Consider the following 12,823-nt stretch of genomic DNA (forward strand, 5'->3'; position numbering starts at 1 on the left):
GACCCAACAGCCACAATTGTGTTAGTATTTATCTTGTAGAAGGCGTTGCCGACCCACAATCTGGACTCGAGAGAAGAAATGAATTTTTCGTTGCGTCCCGCAATTTGGACCCGATAGCCAAACTGGATTTCCCATTGCGTCTCTACCTATGTTTTGTGCTTTACTTTACTACTCCCTCTGAAATTAATATAAGAGCGCTCTTATATTAATCTACAGAGGGAGTATTAATTATGTGTCCCAAATTACTTGTCTTACATTTGTGTAGATATGATCTAACATAGATACGATCTAACACAAAAATGTGTCTAAATAGACAATTAGATTTATGTAGATACGATCTAACACTAAAACATATTTAAATAGATAAGTAATTTGTGGGGACCCCAACTTACGAGTCGAGATTGCTTGAAGAGGAGTCGCCTGAAGCGGTGGTATTCCTCCTCGGAAAGCGAAGCCAGGTGGTCCTTCGGGTGCTCCTTCCTTCTTCACCTTGCGGTTCTTCATATTCTCCGTGCTAAGTAGATCCTTGACTTGGTGTAGCTCCTGGCGAATATTTGTTGACTCTTTGATCAAAAGGTGCGTCAAAGTGTCGGAGGAGAGACTGAAGTAGGTCTGAAACCTCAGTGGCGTCCCGTCCCCAGAAGATGGGTTGAGTGTCCAACTCCCGTCTATCCCATCCTTAACAAAGGGTAGGTGACGAGTAGCTAGCTCGTCAGCCGTCTCGGGAAGGATGTCGCGGAGTCGCACGAGCACCTCTTGTGTTGCGGTATCCATTGCCAACATCAGATCCTCCATCGGTGGTCCTTCAAAGAACCAGCTAGTCGAGGAGTCGTTTCCCTTTACTATCACGTCCACGTGATACTCCTTAGTGTCGGCGTTGACCCAGTGCTCGTGGTAGAGGAAGATGGGTGTGCGGCGTACTTGGCACTTCTCGAGGCTATCACTCAAAAGTATCCAGAAGCATCTCAGGTACGGCGGCCATCTACAAGGTGTAGAGGAGAGGGTTAGAAAGTTTTTAGTGGGTGCAGAATCTCAGGTTAAGGTCTAAGTGCACTAGTCGTCTCGGCTATCGTCCATGCTACCTAAGGCTTCCTATAGTCATGATGGCTCTGACACCAGCTCTGTGGGGACCCCGACTTACGAGTCGAGATCGCCAAATAAATATTCTTAGTGATCCCATATATCAATGATCACTGAACACACAGATACGAATGAAAGAGTCTTACATCCAAGTATCGAATTATTACATCACATGACCGAATGGTCAAGTTCACAAGGTAGGGCCTAAGGCCGAAATCATACTGATACAACTAATAGCGGAAATCATAGGGGCTAAGCGGGTGCCCATGCCATCAAGCCTACACCGACAGGCATTCTGACTCGGAAGCGTCCTAGTTCGCAGGGCCATCTCCGAAGACGTACTCATCTCCAAACAACGGTCCTTCCATGTCTGGTCAATAATATAACAAGTGGCATGCCAATGAGTACTTTTGAATGTACTCGCAAAGAGCCCATGATATGAACAACGAAAGTGAAGGATAAGAATAACATGCATCTTTGGTGGATATCTCTTGGTGCTAAATAGACATGATCACACGTATGCATCATAAGTTAAGAACTACTTTTGAAGAACAGGTTACAGATATTAATATATTTGTTGAGGGCTGAACCATCCTGGTTCACCCTATATGCCAAGTCACCGAACTTGGTCATATCATTACTTTCATAATAACTACTTTTCATCACAACTCACACACACTTGGTTTATGTGTAAACAACTAGACGTAGTTTATGCAGTATTACCCAACTGTCCTTGACCATGGACACGGCTATTCGAATAGTTTTACACTCTGCAGAGGTAGTACGCTGGACCCACGAGATTGGGGAAACATCCGTGTCATCCACGACTCACTGTATATAACATACCCGAGGTAAGTACCCGATCAATGCCTTTCCCCTGACGATCGTAGACAAAGAGGTCCACTCGATTGGTACCCAGCCCACATGTTGTACGTCTTACGAGCATCGACTCTGGATAGTATCAATCATGCGGGGACCAATGGTGTTCCTGGAACACATAAAAATGGCATAGTCGCCCTACCTGGCACGACCCCATCATGAGCGTGACCACATATCACTCCCGCCACTAGGAATGTGGCTCTTTGCTAGCACCGGCCAGAGTAATCAACAAAGCCCCGTCCCATAAAGGGGTAACATGGTCGTACACTTAAGGTTGGGGCAGTCGACACGTCATAAATCTAATCCCATTTCCGAAACCATACTTACTGAAAATACCCGGTGCACCACTTCACCAAAAGTGGCCACCTAACTCATCATCACCCTCAGGCATTAGTGGCACCCGACGAGGTTTTCATAAGACTTTGATTTATACTAACACGTGCTCATGCTACTCTTACTCCAGCTTTACTTGTCAACATGATATTAGCATGACCCTCATAGGTGGTGGGATCAAGCTTAATGCATGTGCTCCGGAGGAGCCATCGGTAACATCACATCAATGATTTACCGGCACTTATGATCATGTGCAACGGAAATATTTGCTACTCTAGCATGAAATATATCATATGCTCAGTCATGGTCAAAGGGTTGCTTGCCTTGGTCAGCTAGGTATCCGGGGTCTTCGAGGTCTTCCGCTCCGATTCCCTCGCCACCCGGTTTTCTATCGTCTTCAAAAGAATAAATAAGAAATAGCTCACTCAAAACAGATCACAAAGTCATTTTAAAAATGTTCTTTATTACTGATAAACCTAAGTGGTTATTTTGAAAAATATTTGCCTCTGATTCCAATGAAGGAACATTTTTAGAATCAACCAAATAGAAGCAAAACTATTCCCATTTAGTCTTTTTTATTATTGTAAAAAATAATAGTTGCTGAAGAATTCATCCAATGGTCTCATTAAATAATATATATTTTTAGAAGAATATCAGTGGAAAAATTATATTTTTACACTGGTTAAATATTTTGATAAAAAACTTTGAAATCAGATTTTAAAAATAAAATAAAAATGGGCCAAGTCCCTGGCCTGGCCCGGCCTGGAACTGGGCTGGCCCAAGGCCAGCCGACAGCTAGCCCAGGCGCGCGTGCCGTCAGGTTTGAACCTGACGTGTGGGGGCCTCCAGTCAACGGCTGCGGGCAGCGAGGGGGAGAGAGGTGGGCCACCGACAAGTGGGGCACACCTATCTGGGTCATCTCCTACCTCTGGCCAAAGAGGAGGAGGAGCACGCCGGCGAGGCAGTCGACGTTCTCAAGCCCCAACGAGAACAAAAATGGGTTCGGCTCGACGTCGCCTACCTGCTGGTGGTCGGAGCAATGACGGAGAGGCACGCGTTCATCAGCGACGAGGAGGCCGCGGTGGAGGAGTTTCCGGAGGTGGTCGAGAGGGTAGCTAGTGGCACGGAAATGCTTGGGAAAGTTGGGGTAAAGCTTCCTCAGGTCGAGGGGATCAGTTTGGTGGGTCGAGGAACGCAGGAGCCGTCGTGTAGCCGGAGCTCCGAGGCGGAGGGTCCTCGGTCGATCTCGAGCACCGGGGCTCTGCTGGCTTGCTAGGGTGGCTAGGGAGGTGCTAGTGGTTGTGGCAAAGTTGTCTGAGGGGTGCTGGAGCGAGGGGGCATTTATAGACCCGCGACGGTGAGCCGATTCGGGAGCGCTGGTGACTCACCGTGGTGCGCATGGGGGTGCAGAGAGGAGCTGGGGTCGAAACCACGGTATGAGGATGTGGTTTTGGACTTCCAGAACCATCTGTAATAGAGGGAGGGAGAGAGGAGTCGAGCATCAGTGGCCGGGCAACCTTGGCCGGTTCTGGTGCGCGCAGGCACGCGTCGCACGAGCTCTAGCGCGGGAGAGGAGGATCCCTAATGGTCACTCAATGCAGAGGGGTTGCCAGGGAAGATGTTGGACACCTCGGGGGAGGCTGGAACTGGCCGAGGGCGTCGCCCCCACCTCGGTGGCTTCCTGTAGCGCGCCCAGAGCACGGTTTTGGCATGCCACGGCATGCTGGTGCGCTCTGAGGCACTTTGGACGTGTCTAGCATGTCTTGGCACTCGCTGGGAGTGAGGCTAGCCGTTGGGGTCCCGTGGGAGCTTTGGCTGTTCAAGGGAGTCAAGGAATACTGGTGCTGTCAGCTTTGAAGTGAATATTAGATTGGGGTTTTAGGCATTTCCACTTTGAACCAGTGAGCCGTCAGTTGACTGGGGTTGGGCATTGATACTGGCCACCTAATATAAGAGTTTGGAGCAAAGGGGTTGTGTTTAGCTATGGGTTAAAGGGGCTTTTACCCATCTGTCAGAAGGTGCTCGACCGTAGTTTGGGGTATTTGCACTCCAGCACTGGTGCTGCAACTTATCATGTTTGGGTTTGGTGCTAAAACATGGGGTTTCACTAAGTTTGAGCTCCATTGGACAAGTTTAGCTTTGTAAACTTGAAAACACCACTATTTGACCAGATCTGTCCCATCCAAAGAGCAAACTAAGTCCCACAAATCCCATTTTTGGTCTGGAACCCTGATTTGAGGTATTAGGCACTCCTGCAAAGTTTCAGCATCATTGGACAAACTTTGCTATGTAGAGTTGCTCTAACTTCAATCTGGACACAAAGGATTTTAGGGTTATTTGGGGTCCTTAATCACCTTGGATCAGGGTGAAACTTTATGTGGACACCAAAAATGGCTTAGGGATACCACTGGAATTTTCTAGGATTTTATTGAGAATATTTCCTTTGGAAATATTTCAAAAGGTCAAAACAGACAAAAATGGTTTTCAGGGTTTTACTCAAATCATTATAATATAAATAGGGGTTTAAAATCATATTTATGGAAAATATATGTCCTTCTATTCATCTCCAAATTTAATCAGATTTTTCTAAGTGAGAAAAGTATTTTTTCCATGTAGGAATACCATTTCTGGCCTCAGAAATGGACATGTAATTTAATTAGGAAAATAATTCCAAAAATAATTATTTTGTGGTTTTGGAGCACTAAAATGAAGTTGAAATCAGATCACCAACTTTTGGTAGAGACACTCCTTGCCATCAAGGGCATGTAGTGCAACTCAAAGTAGGGTTTTACCTTGATCAGAAACAAGTAAAGGTTTTTGGAAATAATTCAATATTGTGAAATGGGGTTTTTATCATCACACAAGCATTCAATGACAATCATGGCACTCACATCATTAGTTTTGAAAAATAAATAACAAGCTAAGGTTTTTGCATTACAAAGAAGTGGTAGTAAAAACAGGGTGTGACAGACCTATCCCCCTTACAAGAATCTCGACCCCGAGATTCCTAAGCTAGGTGCTAAAAAGGTCCGTAAACTAAGATCGGAGATAGTCTTCACGCTCCCATGTTGCTTCGGCTTCGGTATGGTTGCTCCACTGAACCTTGAAATACTTGATGGTACGGCTTCTGGTGCAACACTCAGCTTCATTAGAATGTGGATCGGCTTATCGCAATAGGTGAGATCCGGCTGAAGGTCGATGGCCTGATGGTCAATGTCCTTGTAAGGATCGGAACGGTTTGGCGCTTGAAGACACTTCCGGAGTTGTGACACGTGGAAGACGTTGTGCACACCCGAAAGTTCCGGAGGTAGCTCCTACTGATAAGCAATTCTCCACGCCTTGACGTGATCTTAAAAGGTCCAATGAACCTTGGAGCAAGTTTCCTTTTAACATGTAAACGCTTGGTTCCCTTAAGAGGGGTGACATGGAGGTACACCTTGTCTCCGAGAATGAACTCCACATCCCTGCGGCGAGAATCCGCATAGCTCTTTTGTCGCGACTTGGCTGCCTTTAGATTTTCTCGGACAAGTTGCATCTTCTTTTCTGCCTTGTGCAAAACTTCCGGCCGAAAATCAGCCCTTCACCGGTTTCGGACCAGTTGAGTGGGGTGCGGCACTTTCATCCATACAACACTTCAAATGGGGCCATTTTGAGACTAGACTAGTAGCTGCTGTTGAGAACTCAGCGAACGACAGACAATCTTCCCATTTGGCACCATGTGCCAAGACGCAAGTGTGGATCATATCTTCGAGTATCTGATTCACTCCTTTCGCTTGTCCGCCCGTTTGTGGATGGAAAGCGGTGCTGAAAGAGAGCTTTGTTCCGAGGGCTTCTTGGAACTTCTTCCAAAATCTTGAGGTGAATTGCATGCCTCGGTGAGATACTATCTCCTTGGGAACTCCGTGAAGGCTGACAATACGCTCAATATAGAGACTAGCCAACTTGTCCCCATCATAAGTGGTGTTGACTAGAATGAAATGGGCCACCTTGGTCAGATGGTCGACAATGACCCATATAGAGTCATGGCCTCTGCTAGACCTTGGTAAGCCGGTAACATTGTCCATGTCTATCTTGTCCCACTTCCATTCTGGCACCTGGAGAGGTTGTAGCAATCCAGCAGGTCGCTGATGCTCAGCCTTGACTTGCTGGCATACGTCGCACTTTGCAACATAAGACATTATTTCCCTCTTCATGCCATGCCACGAGAATCTTTCTCGGAGATCTTGATACATCTTGGTACCACCAGGGTGAATAGAGTAGGGTGTATCATGCGCTTCCTGTAGGATCAAGTCCTTGAGTTCAGCCTTGTTGGTTACGCATAAACGTTTCCCAAACCACACTACTCCTTGTTCATCCACCGAGAATCCTGGGGCCTTGCCTTCTTGAATCTTCTTCTTGATGCCTTCAATGCTATTATGACCCTTCTGGGCCTCCTTGATATCATCATCCAGCGTTGGTTTGACTTCGAGGTTAGCTAGGAATCCTGATTCTACTAGCTCCAATCCGAAGTTTACCAATTCTTCATACAAGGCCGGTTGCCTTTCCTTGAGCATGACGTTCAAGGTGCTGGTCTTCCGGCTTAAGGCATCAGCAACTACATTGGCCTTACCGGGGTGATATTGAATGCTGAGGTCGTAGTCTTTGATTAACTCCAACCATCTTCGTTGCCTCATATTCAATTTCCTTTGGGTGAAGATATACTTCAGAATTTTGTGGTCAGTGTATATTTCACATCGTTTCCCCGGAAGGTAATGTCGCCATGTCTTCAAGACATGCACTACTGCTGCCAATTCGAGATCATGGGTGGCATAATTCTCCTCATGTGGGCACAGTTATCGTGACCGATACACCACAACTCTGCCATCCTGCATTAAAACCCCACCGAGCCCGGTTTTGGAGGCATCACAATATATCAGAAACTCATTGCTGATATCTGGAGTGGCCAATACCGAGGCGGTAGTTAATCTCTTCTTCAATTCTTGGAAGCTTGCTTCACACTCCGGCGTCCATTCGAACTTCTTGCCTTTCTTCAAGAGTTGAGTCATAGGTCGAGCGATGCAGGAGAATCCTTCTACAAACTTGCGGTAATATCCCGCGAGTCCGAGGAAGCTCCTAACTTCCTTCGCATCAATTTGCGATTCCCAGTTGGTTACCGTAGTAATCTTGGAGGGATCAACTGCCAATCCACTTGCTGTCATGGTATGACCCAAGAATCCAACTTCGTTCAGCCAGAATTGGCACTTGCTGAACTTGGCATAAAGTTGGTGCTCTTGAAGCTTTTCCAACACTAACCTCAAGTGTTGCTCATGCTCTTCTTCGGACTTGGAAAAGATTAATATGTCATCAATGAATACGATGACATACTTGTCCAGGTATTTCATGAAGACCTTGTTCATGAGGTACATGAAGTAAGCTGGGGCATTAGTCAATCCAAAAGACATGACAGTGCATTCGTACAGACTGTACCGGGTCACGAACACAGTCTTGGGTATGTCCTCGGGTCGGATCTTCAGTTGGTAATATCCAGACCGGAGATTGATCTTGCAAAATACTTTAGCTCCATTTAGCTGATCAAACAAGTCTTCAATCTTGGGGAGTGGATACTTGTTCTTGACCGTGACCTCATTGAGAGAACGGTAATCGATGTAGAGTCTGATAGTCCCATCCTTCTTGGACACGAAGATAACAGGTGATCCCCAAGGTGACGCACTCGGACGAATAAAACCTTTCATGAGTTGCTCATCTAGCTGCTTCTTTAGCTCTGCTAGCTCTTCGGATCCCATACTATATGGATTCTTATAGATAGGCCTTGATCCATGCATGAGCTCAATGATGAACTCGATGTCTCAGTCACGAGGCATTCCTGGTAGCTCATCAGGAAAGACGTCTGGGGTACTCACAGACTATTGGCACTCGATCGAGTTCTACTACTGACAGGCTCTTAACCCGTGGTACTCGAGCGGGTACTCGCTCAGAGACATACTTGACTTTGACCCGTTGGTCGCTTGTCATGGTAATGGCCCTGTTGGCACAGTCCAACATGCTTTGATGCTTGGCCAACCAATCCATGCCGAGAATTACTTTTAGGCCTTGCTACTTAAGCACAATGAGATCCGCTGAGAAGCTCGTCCCATTGATAACTATCCCGACCTTCCTACATCCTAGGTTGGTCCTCAACACTGCTCCCGGGGTTTGAATTTCCATTTGCCCGTGAAGCGGGGTAGGTTTTAAACCACATTTTTCCGCAAATCTTTGTGTAACAAAAAATGCGAAGCACCACAATCAAATAATGTTGTTCTTGTGGTGGAGTTGACGAGGAACGTACCCAGAATGCAGTTTGGGTCTTCCTATGCCTCTCCTGCGGAGATATGATTAATCTGCCCCCTCCTGTGATACGGTTGATTGCGGGGAGCTTGATTCTTGCTTGGTGCTCCTTGGCCTTGATTTGGTGCATTGGGGCGCGGTGCGTCGGGCTTCTTATTGGGACACTACCTGGAATAGTGCCATGTTTGTCCACATCCAAAACAGGTAACTTGTGCTGCAAGATTGGTCTTGACTCCACTGTTGTTCGGTGGATTGATTGCTGGCTTAGTGTTGACTTGCTGCTGTGGCAGGTAGTTCTGGCGAAATATTGGTGTCTTGTATTGTTGTTGTTAATAGCTGGGTCTTGCTGGTACTGACTGCCATGGGCATGGCTTCGGGTTACTCAGTCATCCACTACCCATTAGCTTGCGCTTACGGGTGTCGTCCATAGCACGACGCTTATCCTCCAACATAAGGGCCTTATTAACCAGATCGCTGAAGGTCCGGCATTCACAAACAACCAGCTGATACTGGAGTGACTACTCAGTCCTTCCATAAAGCGTTCCACTTTGGCGGCCTCAGTGTTGACGTCTTCAGGTGCATATCTTAACAGGAGGTTGAACTTCTACAAATACTCCTTGACGGATCCACTGCCTTGCCTTAAGGCTCGGAATTCTCGTTTCTTAATGGTCATCATTCCGGGAAAATGTGAGCAACGTGTAATCCATCTTTGAACACGGCCCAAGTGATGACTTGTCCTACTCGCATGATCTGAAATCCATCCCACCAAGCTCTGGCTGTGCCCCCGAGACAGTGAGAAGCATAGAAGACTTTCTCACGATCATCAATGCATTTGACCAGCGCGAGGAGTTCTTCGATAGTACGGATCCAGTCATCGGCATCCAATGGTTTGGTCGTCTCTGTGAATATGGGTGGCGTAGTTTGCATGAACTCACAAAGAGTAGAGCGACCATTGCCATTCGCGTTCTGCGGCGGGTTGTTCACCAAGGCTTGAGCCAGCTGCTGAATAGTGGCATTCTTGGCTTGACGTTCCTCTAGAAGAACTTGAAGGAACTGAGCCATAGTCAAGCTTTCGGGAGGAGGCAGTGGCGGTGGAACATCGTCTTGGTACTCGTGGTGATCTCCAGCTTGAGCTTCCCCTCCGGTTCCCTGCTGCTGACCTGAAGAGGCAGAGCCAGGGTTACCGAAGGTGCTGTTGCGAGTTGCATTCACCATCCGGTTAGGGGAGTAGACATGTCAATTTGCCGAACTGGCTAGAATCATAAGGGATGATGCTCTAGTAAGGAGGGGGTATGGTGCTGTGCTAGTGCGAAATTTTTAAGCCAATGAATTTTGAAAGAGCTAATGCATTAGATTAAAACAAGTGATGTAGTCGCTCACAAGATTCCTAAGGCAGAATGCGACTTGCATACAACATGCTTACACAACACTCATGGTTCATATGAACAGATACATGAACTCCTATGCTCGGGGACTAACTCCAAATTGCCTACGTAACTAATACTAAGCGGCAGACTGCGCGGTCTCATAGGCGGGTTCTGGGGGATCTTCGTCTTCATCTTCATCTTCATCTTCATCTTCATTAGTGATTCCCTTCTTTGATGGAGTAGGAGAAGGACGCGTTCCATCGTGGTGTCTCTTGGGTGGCGAGGTAGCGAAGAGTCAGGTGTACTCTTCCGCGATCAGGAGACGACTCTGAAGAGCGGTGGCCTGAAGCGGTGGTATTCCTCCTCGGAAAGTGAAGCCATGTGGTCCTTTGGGTGCTCCTTCCTTCTTCACCTTGCGGTTCTTCATCTTCACCGTGCGAAGTAGATCCTTGACTTGGTGTAGCTCTTGGCGAATCTTTGTTGACTCTTCGATCAAATGGTGCGTCAAAGTGTCGGAGGAGAGACTGAAGTAGGTCTGAAACCTCAGTGACGTCCCGTCCTCAGAAGATGTGTTGAGTGTCCAACTCCCGTCTATCCCATCCTTAACAAAGGGTAGGTGATGAGTAGCTGGATCGTCAGCCATCTCGGGAAGGATGACGCGGAGTCACACGAGCGCCTCTCGTGTTGCGGTCTCCACTGCCAACATTAGATCCTCCATCTGTGGTCGTCCAAAGAACCAGCTACTCGGGGAGTCGTTTCCCTTTACTATCACATCCATGTGATACTCCTTAGTGTCGGCGTTGACCCAGTTCTCGTGGTAGAGGAAGATGTGCGTGTGGCGTACTTGGCACTTCTGGAGGCTATCACTCAAAAGTATCCAGAAGCATCTCAGGTACGGTGGCCATCTACAAGGTGTAGAGGAGAGGGTTAAAAAGTTTATAGTTGGTGTAGAATCTCAACTTAAGGTCTAAGTGCACTAGTCGTCTCGGCTATCGTCCATGCTACCTAAGGCTTCCTATAGTCAGGATGGCTCTGATACCCGCTCTGTGGGGACCCTGACTTACGAGTCGAGATCGCCGAATGAACGTGCTCAGCGATCCCATATATCAATGCTCACCGAACACACGAATACCGAATAAAAGTGTCTTACATCCAAGTACGGAATTATTACATCACATGACCGAATGGTCAAGTTCACAAGGTAGGGCCTAAGGCCAAAATCATACTAATACAAGTAATAGCGGAAATCATAGGGGCTAAGAGGGTGCCCATGCCATCAAGCCTACACCGACATGCATTCGGATTCGGAAGCGTCCTAGTTCGTAGGGCCGTCTCCGAAGACGTACTCATCTCCAAACTCCGGTCCTTCCATGTCTGGCCAATAATATAACCAGTGGCAAGCCAATGAGTACTTTTGAATGTACTCGCAAACAGCCCATGATATGAACAACGAAAGTGAAGGATAACAATAACATGTATCTTTGGTGGATATCTCTTGGTGATAAGTAAACATGATCACACGTATGCATCATAAGTTAAGAACTACTTTTGAAGAACATGTTACAGATATCAATATATCTGTTGAGGGCTAAAACATCCGGGTTCACCCTATATGCCGAGTCACCGAACTTGGTGATATCATTACTTTCATAATAACTCCTTTTCATCACAACTCACACACACTTGGTTTATGCGTAAACAACTAGACGTAGTTTAAGCAGTATTACCCAACTGTCCTTGACCGTGGACACGGCTATTCGAATAGTTTTACACTCTGCAGAGGTAGTACGCTGGACCCACGAGATCCGGGAAACATCCGTGTCATCCACGACTCGTGGTATATAACATACCCGAGGTAAGTACTCGATCAATGCCTTTCCCCTGACGATACTAGACAAAGAGGTTGACTCGATTGGTACCCAGCCCACATGTTGTACGTCTTACGAGCACCGACTTCGGACAGTATCAACCATGCGGGGACCAACGGTGTGCCTGGAAAACATAAAAATGGCATAGTCGCCCTACCTGGCACGACCCCATCACGAGCGTGACCACATATCACTCCCGCCACTAATAATGTGGCTCTTTGCTAGCACCGACCAGAGTAGTCAACACAGCCCCGTCCCATAAAGGGGTAATGTGGTCATACACTTAAGGTTGGGACGGTCGACAAATCATAAATCTAATCCCATTTCCGAAACCATACTTACTCAAAATACCCGGTGCACCACTTCACCAAAAGTGGCCACCTAACTCATCATCACCCTCGGGCATTAGTGGCACTAGACAGGGTTTTCATAAGACTTTGATTTATACCAACTCATGCTCATGCTACTGTTACTCTAGTTTTACTTGTCAACATGATACTAGCATGACCCTCATAGGTGATAGGATCAAGTTTAATGCATGTGCTCCGGAGGAGCCATCAGTAACATCACATCAATGATTTACTGGCACTTATGATCATATGCAACAGAAATATTTGCTACTCTAGCATGCAATATAACATATGCCCAGTCATGGTCAAAGGGCTTCTTACCTTGGTCAGCTAGGTATCCGGGGTCTTCGAGGTCTTCTGCTCCGATTCCCTCGTCACACCGATTTTCTAACTTCTTCAAAAGAATAAATAAGAAATAGCCCACTCAAAAACAGATCACAAAGTCATTTTAAAAATGTTCTTTATTACTGATAAATCTAAGTGGTTATTTAAAAAAATATTTGCCTCTGATTCCAATGTAGGAACATTTTTTAAATCAACCAAACAGAAGCAAAACTATTCCAATTTAGTCTTTTTTTATTGTAAAATAGAATTGTTGTTGAAGAATTCATCCAATGGTCTC

Source organism: Hordeum vulgare, chromosome 2H (assembly GCF_904849725.1).
Source record: "Hordeum vulgare subsp. vulgare chromosome 2H, MorexV3_pseudomolecules_assembly, whole genome shotgun sequence".
NCBI classification, from domain to species: Eukaryota; Viridiplantae; Streptophyta; class Magnoliopsida; order Poales; family Poaceae; genus Hordeum; species Hordeum vulgare.